Raw genomic sequence first — 14,642 nt, 5'->3', positions numbered from 1 at the left:
TATATATTTTTTTTAAGCTAGTGAAATCGCAGTTACATTGTAACTAATATATATATATTAGTTACATAAAACTTAAAACTTTAATGTATATATTAATAGAAACAAATTGTACCACATCAAAGTTGAACGATTAAACTTCATCAAGGATAGCAGTATTTCAGAATTTTGATATATTTATATGCCATAAATACAGTAGCAGGATGCAACGAGTCGAGCAAATATAGTTTAAATATTAAATTAACGGATATGTGTACGTAAGAAGGCGGTTTTGTTTTTGTTTTTTTTTTTTTTAGATAAAAATCCTTGTCAGAATATTAATTAATCAGCAAAATGAACGCACAGGCTAACCCTAATAGGGGGAGACGATATTTTGCTAAACCTGCATTCCAATATTTCAAAATCCTGCATATAAATACCTTTTTCACCAACTAATTACCAGGTAATCACACAAGGTGAAAGTCTGGATAACGTGAAAGTACGAGTAAGCTTGTGTAACACAAACAGTGTAAATTAGAAATAGTTGTGATGATTTAGGACCATATCATAGTGGGCAAAACCAAAGTGACATTAAAAACAAAATGTATGCTTTATTTGTATTGTAAAATTGTCAATTGTCAAACAAGAGCGAGCTATAGAAACATCACAAGACAAGTAGCCCGACTCTTGTGTACTATACAAACAGCCAATTCTGGCCAAACAGCTGTCGTAATGGTGACAGAATAGAGAGAAGAGGCACCAGCTCTTATATAAGCCTAATAATACTATCACTTTAGCACAAAGAACGTTTTTGTCTAGTTACACATGTCAAATAGGTACATTATTGGTTAAAAATGTAAGGAATTATGTAATAAATTATTAAATATGAAATATTATTTTATAAAATTATTTATTTACTGTATATTTACAACAGGTGGCGTTGAAAGCTGTTTACATTATCTACGTGATCATATGGTTAAATCGGGACCAACCCACTTTTTAAATTATGAAGTAATCAAATGTTTTCACGAGAGGGCTAATATTCAAAATTAATAGTAATTTTTATATAATTATCATAGTAATCTCATTTTGCTTATGGACGATTAGATCGTTGATTCCAATACGATATAAATAATTGACTGATGGAAATTGCGGAGCAGGTTAATATTAATAATAGTTTAATATTAACTATTATTGAATACCTGACATGATTGTAGTACGTATGTTATCAGCCAATAAGATCATCAACTACTATTCCATTATAAACTCTTGATCAGTCATTACACTTAGTGTTCATTCAGCTGTGGTAGAATAATCTCATGAGAGTTTAACAGTAACCCAGATACAGTCTGGTACCGATACGACACAAATTGTTGTATATATAGTGCAGCTTAATCATGATGTATGTAAGCGGATAACTCGTGTTAATTCAATGCAGATATTGTTGGCAAATCAGATTGTATTGATATGAAATGCTAAACCAAAATAATAAAGCATAATAATTAGTCATAATTATGTTCTTAAGTTCAGGTACTCAGAAAGAACTGTTTTTGTCATCGTTGGTTTTACCTCATTAAATACTTTGGTTTATTTCCTTGTACTTATCAATAAAATATCCAAAATGAATATAAAATTCTATAACAATTGTTAAAACCTCATATAGTAATAGTCAGAGACTTGAAAACTGCGGATAATCAAAAGTAACCGAAACAAATAAACTAATAAATGGGAAAGAGCAAACTAAAAATAGTATGATGAATAATTTTAAAAGAAAAAAATTGCTTAGGGAAAGAAACTACAGCAACTAGCTATCAATTTAGTTTCTTTTCTTTAGAAGAAATTTCTCTATCTATTTCAAGAAAAAACAAGTTGGGTGGTTATGGAATGCAAATTGGTTCTCAGATCCTAGACTGTATATTTTCTTCTTGATTTATTTTTCTTTCGCAAATCAGACGAGTGAGATCAAATAGACATACAGTTTACGATGTTGGCACATTTCTAATTTTATTAATAATACTATTTACCATTTTTCCTTCCGTACATATAAAACTGGTAATACTGTTAGGCGAGGGGTTTAGAAGGGGGATTCAGAGCACCAGCCTCCACCTGACTCTTTTCGTGTAGGCTATTAAAGGAAATATTGTGTTTACGAGTGTTTTTGGTTTTATCTACAGTCCCTCATATTTCAGGTAATATTCTTCGATACAAATGAAAAAATAGAATAAATATAATTTGTATTTTGATGTAATTAAAAACCATTTATTTATACTAATTGTATAATAAAAATATTTGTCTTATGTAAAAACTTAGGCATTTCTTCTTGTAATATACTTACAAGAAATACAAAATGGCTGAACCAAAGTACTATTTCTGATTTTAAGCTTTGCATTGTAAAATAATTGTAGCGTGAAAAGAAGGGATTCTTCGTAGTGTCTCTCCTCAACGTTGAATTAACATGATGCATCCATTGACGGTAATAAAACGTCCATTCACTGTGACTGTAAATTAATTAAATTAGAAAGTTTAAAATCGATTGTATTCCCTGTTTCAAACACTGGAATTCCATCAATCTGGATGAGATATTCAGCATTATAATATCAATTTCAGCTATCAACTCCTACGTTCTATCTTTGGCGTCATAGACATTTACTTTATTAGTCATGTTTAGATCCTGCTATTCTCATATTATTGCATATAATGACTATAATTCCATATGAAACTTTCATTTTCTTAAAGATTTTATTTATAAACGTTTTGTTGATGAAGAATTATATACATTCCCACTGCTGTTAATGTTAAAATATGTACTTATTCAATAGTAGAATTGTATCGAAAATCCTATAAATTCCTCGTGAAACACGCTGTTTATCTTACAGATGATGTATCAGATGACAACATATATCTGAACCAGAACGCTAAGCATACACTCACGGGTTTATGTGCTTTGTCTTTGTGTGAATAAAGAAAACCCAAGCTAATTAACTTTACACTTCTGTTTCTTACATTTAGACTGACGTTCGCTTACCTAACTCCTATCAAAGCTTTTTAAACATTTCTTTTGAGATTTCACGGTAGAGAGAACTTAGTGCGTGTAAAAGCTGTGCTCAGTTGGCCTCACAAATTTACGCTGCTATTCATCGAATTTTTGTTAATTGTTTAATTTAACCCGTATTATGACCAATTGAATTCTAGCGTCAGTATGATAAAACGTGTTTTAACAATATTAGATATTATAAATTTTAATAATTATTAGTTTAGATCTGAAAACTACAGAAAATGTTTAGCTTCAAGACCAGCCAAAGAGGACAAACTTTGTGAAAAAGTTTACACGTCAATAGTGTGTAGTACCAGTAGTAAAGCCAGTGCATTTTCAGTGCATGTAACCAGTCAAACAGTGTGATAGATATATCTGGTGTATTTAAAAAAAGATCTTTGTGGTTGGGAGTTGAGTGAAAGGGAAGAGTTTGACGAAGAAGTTATTAGTGAAATTACATGAGAGTTGGATAAATCTACGCTTATAATATTATAAACTTTGACAATTAAACTGGATAACTTTGCATATTTAAGAGGAGATTTTTATAATAAATGTTATATTGTTATCACGTTTTTTAATGGATGCACACATTGATTACCTTTTTCGTTCAGAAGAATGCATTTTAATTAATATATTGGTAATCATCCAAGTTAATATTGAATTTACCATGCCATATAGTAATAATAATAATTTCCATAGTCAAAATTCTATAAAAATTGTTAAAACCTCATATAGTAATAGTCAGAGACTTGAAAACTGCGGATAATCAACAGTAACCGAAACAAAAAACGGGAAAGAGCAAACTAAAAATTATATGATGAATAAGTTTAAAATAAAAAATGTTAGGGTAAGAAACTACAGCGACTGGCTATCAATTTCTTTTCTTTTCTTTAGAAGAAATTTCTCTATCTATTTCAAGAAAATCACGTTGGGTGTTTATGCAATGCCAATTGGTTCTCAGATCCTAGACTGTAATAATAATAATTTCCATAGTCAAAAGCCAATTAGGTGTGGGAGGGATATGGATCTTAATTTATTTAAATAACAATGTTTTAGTTAGATCTTATACAAATATAGCGTGCATATTTTACTGCTTTAATCAAAATTTTTGATAGACATTAAGCATGTTTAAATCCAAGTAGACAAAAAAGTGTTCGAAGATTATAATTTCTTCCAAATAGCGGTCTTCCAAAACACATGTCAACTACAATACTACATGTTACCAAAGTAATAATCTTCTTAAATTCTTTGTTTAAATTATTTACAGTATTCATTTTTTGATTGTTGTATACATAATTTATTGTATCCCATTCTGAAAGACACTAGCGAACTTATCATTTTGATGCAGATGGTTTTGAGCACAAAAAATGTAGGATGCATTTTCTTTAATACCACCAGAATAATTTTAATATTAGATACACTATTCAAAGATAACAATTTTTGTGTTGGTAGGTTACTTAATTTCCAACTTATACGGGTTGATAAGGTATATTTACTTTAATTTGAGTTTAAACTTTCATCTTTAACGAATCCACTTACGTTAGTATACTGACTAGCGTAAGGTGAAATAACGAGAAATACATAAGTATAACAATGATTTCCATTTTCAGTGTAATATGCATAACAGTAAAAGCGTTAACATAAACCACGTGTGTGTGAATAATAATATGTGCATGTTTAGCGAAATATTTCCAAGATTTGTGTAAGCTGGGCATGAATAATGAATAAATTAACCTTCTTCTTTTCATAGCGGCCGAGTTGATTGTTTGTCGTAGTACTAGACTGTAATAAGTAAGTGGTCAGATCTCTAGAGGTTATTTAAGATCCAAACTTCATTCTTTTCGAGCTCACAGGATTATGTACGTTAGGAAAAAATCAGTGAATGTTTAAACGCTAAAAGAGGCCTTAAACTCCACAATCATCTGTTTACTCATAAAACACTTCCGTATGATCGTAATGAATAAAGGCCACGGAAATAAGCTGTGAATAAATCATACAAGTCATTCATCCTGCATGTACCAGTTGCCGTAAATGACAGGAATTGACTCATCGTTGGGGGGTCTCTGAATGGTGGCGCCCTCTGACAGACAAGCTCGTCACTGTTGTATCTTGTGTTGATGAGAGTATCCCGGTTTTAGAAATACAGCCTTTACAGAGCTATTTTCTACTGACAACAAAACCAAGAGTTAAGTTAAGTTTATGCATTATTGTTAATATTTCCGATATTTTACTAGATCTATAAGCTCTTAACATAATTTTTAAAATCTTTAAATTTACTTTCCTACGCGTTCTTGAAAACACTCAATAATTTCTCTAGTTTTATATTTTACCTTAATTATATGATATTAAATAAATCAAGAAAAATAGGTATACTTTAAAGACAATGCAAATGAAAACTTTACAGTTTGCTCTATTATTTACTGTCTTCTACTTCTTTAAATTTACAAAAGAGGGAAAATCTGATTTTTTCTGCATAAAGAAAAATATTTTTTTCTTTGTGAAAGAAATCCATAACTATTTTCCAGACATAGAGCCTTCATTACAGCTTTGTGAAGAGTTAAAGTGCTGCAGTGGCTCTGTGAAGTTACTGTCAAAGGAAAGCTACGAGCAGACAGAAATAAGAGTGCGCTCTAAACCTCTTTTGTTCTTTGTCCTTGAGTAGGTCAGGACATATCTGGACTCGTAATGTGGAGTATTTATTGGAACCTGGACAAGAAATGTGACCATATGCTGTGGCACGCGACTTCAGTTTTTGTTTCCTAATTGTTTAAATCAAATAATTTTATTTCAACCTAAAGGTTGTCTGCCTATTTCTTAACTGAGTTTTTTTATTTTCATAAAGGTCTTATTATAAAAATATATAAAAAACAGTTTTATATGATTTAATAAATAAATTAAATAGTGATATAATAAAAGTACTAAAACTGTATGTAAACGCTTTTTATGCAAATATTTCATTAACTTATTTTTAAGTTAATTTCGTTAATTATGCTATCGATCCATTATATGATATAAGTGTATTATATTTGATTGATTATATACAAGTAGAGCTTAACTTATTACTGTATTTGGAATAAGTTTAAGATTAGAAATAGTCATCTTTTACAAGTCCTTGTGTCTTATAGACTTCTCTGAAAAGCCAGCCAACAATAATGGAAAATTAAGAAAATATAAATTTAAAGGCAAGTATCTTTACCTTTGTGTTGTTTTATACAACCGTTCATTTAATCACAACAGTAAATTGTAAGTGATTATTTTAAGGCAAGTTGCTTAAAATGTGTATAAATATGTTAAAGCCGTTGAGAGTTGTAAACATAACCCGAAAGCAGGTCATGAATATTATTAGGTATAGTAAAGTTGTTACTGGTTCCGCAGAATGTAACACTATATATAATCTATATTTTGCTATATTAAGAATCTTTATTTTGTGTACTTATTATTTGTCCTAATTATACAGGGTGTCTCTGGACTACGGCATATACAATATTATTGTTCGGGTCAAGACAAACACATTTCACCTTACGAGCATGGATCTCAATGATGTATTTCCCACTGTCTGTCTCTATGTATATGGTTTTTCCAAATAATAAAACTTAATAAAACCCCATGGAGTGACATTACCACCATCGGCTCAATGTTCTGCCATTTTATTTTTTCGGTGTGCCGATGGCCGTGTCATCTAAGACGTTGGACTTTGAGTCTGAGTTAGAGATAGCGCAGGTTCGAATCCTGTCTGTGACCGTTGCACTTTTTATCAGTACCATCGACCTTGTACTGTATCGAATCTCCCCCTTATTCTGTTTGATAATATCTTCGCACAGGCCAGTGGCTCGTGAGGACGGGAAGAATAAGGCATAAAAGGACATCGGCTTCTCTTTTAAAGAAAAATTCTTTACTAAGTCCAAGTTGATGGACATCACTATAATGTTAAGTACATAACTGTAATCGAAAGACTGTATTCATTTTTTTTTTGTTTATAAACATATTTTTAGGAATTGTATGAAGGCGTATATATTTGACAAGGGAATGGACCTGAACGGTTACAAAGTTACATAACTGAATTGGCTGCCCAATTTATAATATAAGACATAGCGATAATATCAATAGCCTGTTATAAAGAACATTATATGTAGAAAACAAAGTAACAGAATTAATGTTTAGTTTAATTTTAACTTTCTCAATCTAATCGCTTAGAGAAAATCTGCAAGATCACTACAAAAAGCACATTGATTCTTACTGAACGCTTCAGATGTGTATTATTTACGCTTAATGGCTAATAATTAGCCTAATTGAACACGCAAAGGATTCCATTTCGTGATATTGACGTTAATACAACCGTTCAAAATAAATGCTGGGCTTATATTACTAAAAAGCTGTATTAAAATAATGATACAAAATACTTAAAAAAACGTTTAACATAATTATTTCAATAGTAATTTATCATCTGAATATAGGTGTTCTCGTAATCTAAAACATGTCTGCCTATATCATCCGTTTTATGGAGCTCCTTCTATGTGTTCTAACCATATCATGGCATGACCTTTTGATCGCCTGACCTCTTTTAGTTCATCGTTTATTCGTATTGATTTAAAAAGATCCTCAATATTGAAATCCTTTATAGCTGTGATTTTATATTACCCTACATATATATCAAGCTGTTTAGGATTATTGGTTTATTCATTTCACGTACGTTACCTGTTACTATTTCTTCATAAACCCAGAAATGTTGTCCAAACTGGATCGCAAGGCAATGCATCATTGCTTTGCTTCGTGGCTCACTTTCATTTTGAAGTTGTTTGCTTAAAGATTTTAAAGCTCAGATAAACATTAGAAAACTGGTCTGATAGACTCTATGACAACTACCAGGATATATTTTTACTTTTCAGATGTTACACCTCTCTTTAGCTCTTTGAAAATTTCACCAAATTTCTTGACACTTTGGGCAAAGTCCGTGCTCGGGGTTCTCATATGTAGATATTTTGTGATAAACTAAATACTATATAGCCTATCACATGTTTCTACAGTATTACTCTTTCTAATGGCATAATTGTTGTGAATCTGATTTATTATACAGGTGAAATGCGAATTTTATACATGTTAGTTAAGATAACAACATCCAGATAAATCAGCAATGAAAATGTGAGTCAGCAAGCAAAGGAAATCGCTTCAACGCATTTGGGTTGTCTCATGTTTGATTTTTTCTTTTATTTGACCCAAGCTTAATGCAAAATTTTATATATATATATACATATACATATATATACTTTTTGCGATTCAATGTTTATTGAAATTATATATATATATATATATATATATATATATATAATTATATATATAAATATATATATATATTAATCTTCAATAAGAATTCTTCAAATATATTAAACAGTTTCTATATTTCGGCTTAAGCCGTCTTCAGGAAATTACAAAAATATAAGTAGGGCTATAAGAACAGAATAAACATAAAACATCAACACAGAAAATGAAAATTAAGAATGAATTATGTACAATGGTAAACATATGATTTAATTTTATAAATTCACTTTGTTGACTAAGTCACCTTAAATTTAATCCACTTGGAAATTTTGATTTAGTGACGAGTTGATGGGCTTGTTCCATGGTTCTAAGGCTTTGTGTACTTAAATTTTCTGATATTTTTCTAATTGGTTTTACTGAATATATTTCTTCAAAATTTAAATTATGTATTAAGCCATGTGCCACTACAGGTTGCTCTGTCTTTTTATGTTTATATGCATACCTGTGCCCTGTCATCCTTGTTCTGAGAGAATTTATCGTTGAGCCAATATAATCTTTAGGGCATAACTTGCACTGAATTTGGTAAACAATATTTTTTGATTCGTATGTTAAGTTTTCAAATATACTGTATGATTTTTGTGTAGAACTGCTTGTAAATGTTTTTGAAGTAGAGCACATGTTACAAACTAAACACCTGGGTTTATTGCAAGGATGTGACCCAACTGTCATGTTTTCTTGGTCTTTGTGCTTAGGCAATTTTGGATGGACTAAAATATCTTTCAAAACTGGTGGTTTTCTAAATCTTATTTTTGGAATGTATTTGAAAATGTTTTTAGTTGAAGCAGAGCTGTCCAATAAACTGTATGCTACTCGAAGTATATTGTTAATTTTATAAAGTCCTGGGTGGTATTTTGTTAAAAACTTAGGATCATTATTGTCAAATTTAGATTTATTTGTTCCAATTGATAGTGATTTAGTGTTCAGTTTGTTGTTTAAAAGTTTGCGAGGATAACCCCTTTTGGAAAATGCTGATAATAAATTATCAATATATTGTTCTAAGTGATATTTGTCACTGCATACATTTTGGGCTTTTTTAGCTAAGCTCTTTGGAATGGCTTTTTTACATGGGACGGATGACAACTGTCATAATGTATATATTGAAATGTGTTGGTGTTTTTTATATTGATCTTAGTTTTCAACTTCTGATTTTCAATAAAAATATCTATATCCAGGAAACTCACAACTGAATCCGATATCTCACAATTATATATATATATATATTAATATATATATATATATATATATTGTTCGATAGAAACGTCTTAATTTGAAAAGGTAATAAATTAAAATTAAATATTTTTCATGTGTATACTACCAGCAAAGGAACTGAGAGGTGGTTTAAGTTGTTACGTCAAAGGAAAATCATGTTAATTTCATTCCAAACTTTAGTTGTCTAATAATTTATATTCGTATTTCGTTATACCTAGTAGTTGCTTACCGTATAAATTCCTTACTCTAATGTATGTCGTATTGCATACAGATAAAACATTCTAAAATAATTAAGCTACTTAGAGCTTTGGTTTCAATATAAAGCTTACTGGTTGAGTTTGTGGCTAGTAGATCCAATGCCACGGAAATTATGATGACAACTTTCAGAACTTTTAATAAAGCTTTCAAAACATTAAAGTCTCTTCATTCCGGAGTCGGTCGAAAACAATTAGACTATGAAAGTTATTGTTCGGCAAAGTGTTTATTAAACTCCATAAGCTGGTAGCTCTGATTTTTTACAAATTACTGTTTAAGTACTTTACAGCCTTAAAGTCATGTTGTTTAAATAATTCGACGAAGTTAAGTTAAAATAAACATATCTTTTAGGTTAAACAATTTTAATACTTTAAACTATAAAACAGCAACGTCAATGATGGGAAGTAATACAATAAACCTTTTCTCTTGTAGGTATCGGGATACACTAGATTTGCATTGAAATAAGGAAATGGTAACTTCTTAGACAAGAGCTTCCATAAATATAAACAGGATCTGGACCACGATGCGGAAATGGCTATGGCATATTGTACTCTATTTAATGACATCTTTACTTGAAATAGCATGTAAATGATTGAAAATTTTCTATAATATGTATACCTCAACATGATCTGTTTAATTCACTGAAAAAAATGTAAATAATATTTTTAATTGTATACATTCTTTCGGTGTAAACTTCAGCCAAAACCTATTAAGTAAGTGTCATGTTCTCTTCCAGGTCTTCCGCTGTAAACTACTTTGATGATTATTAGTTAATTGGAAAATATTAATGTATTTTTCCTCCCAATTGTTAAAAATCCTCCTTGTTCTGATTGTTTATGTTCAAACAAACTGCCTGTCGTCATAAACCCTTTCCCCTCTTAACCTAGTTTCTTTTATTATCTTCATCGTTACCTTCCTTTTCTTTTCTTGAAGTTTACTTTTGAATATTTTCCCTTACAAGAACACGATATAAAGTGATCGAAACACAGATCAAACGAAAGGCATCAATATATATCTATAATGTCAGTGCTGTTTTCACGATAGCAAAATTTAGTGCAGCAGCGCTCGTAGCGGTTTAAGACCAAACTACGGAGAATTTTATTTTTTACATGTCGTTGTGAAGTTCAACTTTAAATAGAAAGGTACTTATTAGAGGTATCTTTTTCTTATTTATAATAGGTTATATAATGTTAGTTTATTAAAAATAAAAACGGAACATATCCCTTATAATCTCTCTTATTCAATTATTAATTCGTTTAGGAAAATTTTAAAGTTTTTATATGGTTTATAATTTAATGACTAAAATTATGTAAACCCAGTAATTTATCTGAAGGGGGTTAGGACAGTTGGGAGAGTCGTAATGTGCGGAAGTTATTGGAAACACGCAGAAAGATGTGACCATAAACTGGGAGAAGTGACTTAAGTTTTCCCCCTCCTCCCACAGCCGCAGCGAGTACAACTTTTTCTTTGCACCTTGGCATTAAATGTTATTTATGTTATGTAACGCTTTTCTAAGATCTTATGTAATGTTAATAGAACCAAAATTTAGTAAACACTACGTTGATGAGATCTAACAATAAAAAAGTTTAATCGACTTTGCAAATTAAATTTAAAACAGTGGCCATTTAAAATATTAAATTAACATTTCTTTAAAAGTACTAATTTTACAAAATAATATTAAACAAACTTTTTCGTTTTCTGAATTTGTTTTACTAAATTCAATGACACTTTCAATGTTGAAATCGAAACTGACTCCTTGCAAGTTTAGCTAGACAATGATTGTCCAATCTCCAGTATATCAACAATAATAGTTCTAACAATAGAACAAATTACCTTTAAAAAGTCTTATGAAATAATTAGATACTGTTTCACTATATACGTTTTTATTATTAATGTACTTTTACTGTTTTTATCCTAATATCAAAGTATGTAATGTTGTAAAAAATATGCCTTGTAAAAAAAATTGCGTTTTCAAGAACACGCCTATTTACGAATATATTCTATTCCGTTTTGTAATGGAAAACTTTTAATTATAGAAAGTGTTTACATAATGTTATATATATTTTGCGTTATCCAAGCCTAAAGGCGGGCGCACAAAACGACAGTCCGGTATATGAATGCGGATGTTTTGGGGCAGAACGTAACATGGTCCGCCGCTTGCATTGAGTAATACTGGGCTGGTGTCAAATCTTGTTTGGTGTGACGGGAATTTTTCAAAAAGTATTCCGTGGTTAGAAGACGAAATTCAAGTGATAGAGTGTTAAATAAAAAAATTTATACCTTTGAATAAGCATCATTATGTATTATATTTAATAAAAGCTATAACAATTGTAACGAAGTGTTTGAGTCCCCAAGTAATAAAAAAGGGGAAAAAAAACAATACTTGGTCGTAGAAAATCAAAAGAGATAAGGCAATTTATGTAAATGGGATTAGAAAATGTATAATAAATCAAGCAATGCCCTACTGCTTGCCAGCCCCCACCATAACAGGCAACCCCCACCACAACTCTTTTACTAGATAAGCAGGAGGCGTGGAGCTGGCAAGGCAGTCGGACCCTAGCGGCCTGACCAGTTGGACGGGCGTGTTGAGCCCCCGACACCCCTGCACGGGCGTGTTGAGCCCGCGGGACACCGGACGGGCGTGTTGAGCCCCCGGTACCTCGTCGGACGGGCGTGTTGAGCCAAGGCCACACTAGAATCCCAGGCCGCGCTGCTCATGTTGTGACGTCACAGTAAGGGGCGGGCGAGCAGCGCTCGTCTCGTAAGAATAGCATCCTGGCCGCCAGGACTCACCGTGAAACTTATCAATATTTCAGCATAACCGGTGAAGGTAGTTATCCTATCTCAGGAGTATCCCTTTAGCACAAATACTTCATCATAGTACATAAAATATTTAATTCATTTGGAATTATTAGGTAAATGAAATAAGCAATACAAAAGTTATTCTTATTATAAAAGTTACTATTTATTGGCTTAACTTATTAATCTTTCTTTTTTTACATTTGTCACGCTCCTCTTCTAAAATTCTTTCCCTTGTTTGTTTGCTATACTTATTTAAAAGAATATTAGTAAAGATATTTATGCACTTTTTTACATAAATCAAAGAACTAACAGAACAAGTTTTACATGGAAAAATGTATGAGTCGCTAAGGTGATTTAACATTGAATTGCTCAAAACTTTTCTCTGTTGTTTTAACATTAGAAACATTTTTTCATACCTGTCGCTTACAACAAGTTTAAAGAGTTTAAGACAATCAGTTTAAATATTTACAACTAAACTAGATGGGTAGTTCAAACTTCCCTGTCAATGACCTGTAGATAAGAACTGTACAAATTGTTGCTAGAGACTAGCTCTTTGTATTCTACAAAGCATTTTTCACATTGTTTACAAGTATTCGATTTTAGCATTTTGAAACATATGTACCCACCTATGTAAACTAAGGCTACTAAGTCATTGTCTGATATGGCAACATCATTTAATGCTTTAATTACATCTTCAAAATCAATATCATTAAAATCAAAACTATCACTTTCTTCAACAAGGTCAACTTGGTCTGTAAAAATTTAAATCTTTGATCTCAAATATCTTATTAGAAGCTGATACAACCTTTATTAGGCTGACAGCTTTCAGTTCTTTTTTCTGCCTCAAGAACTCGTACAACAGAAATATTGTAGTATCTTCCACACATTTGTCTGTACTGCCCAAACCTCGCTTCTAAGTTATCTGTTTGAAATTTACCCATTAGCACTTATTTAAACTTAAAACTATTTAATAAGTACTTAATTACAACTATTATAGGCTTTATACTGTGAACCAAGGCAGTTTGAGTGTCCAAAGTGAGTTTGCCATTTCGTTTCCTTCTATTACCCGTTTCCTCCCCTTGAACTGGCAAGCTGTCCCATGCTTCTAACCAATCAACAAACTTCATTAAATATAACACGCTTAGCATCCGTCAACGTTTGCACTGGATTACAAAACTTATCATTAAACCTCACACCTTTGAAGGGGTTCTTTACGTTAACAATCTTCCACCACGTAAGAATTATCTCTAAAAACAATGTTGTGTCAAAAAATGCATTATTGTTATTTTGAGTAGCATGGTGCTTTAGAGCAGCTATTTTCTTAACATCAAACAGTTTGACACATAAATCTACGTTTTGTCTCTCAATATTAGTTGGAAATAAAACTTTTTTTGTTAATGATGGGGCTGATTTAACAACATTACTTTCTTCTAATTTTTGAATAATTTTTAGATGTGAAACACTTGCAAAATGAGTATTTTTACTATCATAAACGTCAGGGAAGATAAATGATTGATTACTGTCTGATTGGTTCAGCCAGTTGTTTCATACATTTAAAAAGGTGAACAGTGTCAAATATAACAAAAATTCCTGTTGTTTGTTATAAGGATTGAAAAAACTACTCTTAAGTGTTCCACCACAAAGCTTTGTAAACATAGCTCTGTTAACACCATTGTTGTCGGAAATAATTGTTAACACGATATACCCAACATCAGTTAACGTTTTCAATACTTGTAAAATTAGACTATACAAATAATCACTGGTTAAATCACTACAGGGAAATAACCCTACAAACATCTTTATTGTGTGAAAGTAGTGAGCTTATCATAAAATGACTGAATGGTTGTTGCTAATTCAATAGAGTTTTGGTTTTGATTATGAGCTAGTCCTTCCAATTTACCACCTGCATAGCTCATTTCTGGTTTTTACATAAATTTCATCAATAAGTAAGCTACATACATTTTCATTTTCTTTCATACAGGATAACTTTTTTTAGATATCTAATATGAGTAGTATCTATTCCAGAGCTACCAGTTCCTAAGTTTGAGGT

Source organism: Homalodisca vitripennis, chromosome 3 (genome assembly GCF_021130785.1).
Source record: "Homalodisca vitripennis isolate AUS2020 chromosome 3, UT_GWSS_2.1, whole genome shotgun sequence".
NCBI classification, from domain to species: Eukaryota; Metazoa; Arthropoda; class Insecta; order Hemiptera; family Cicadellidae; genus Homalodisca; species Homalodisca vitripennis.
This window is presented reverse-complemented; position numbering follows the sequence as displayed.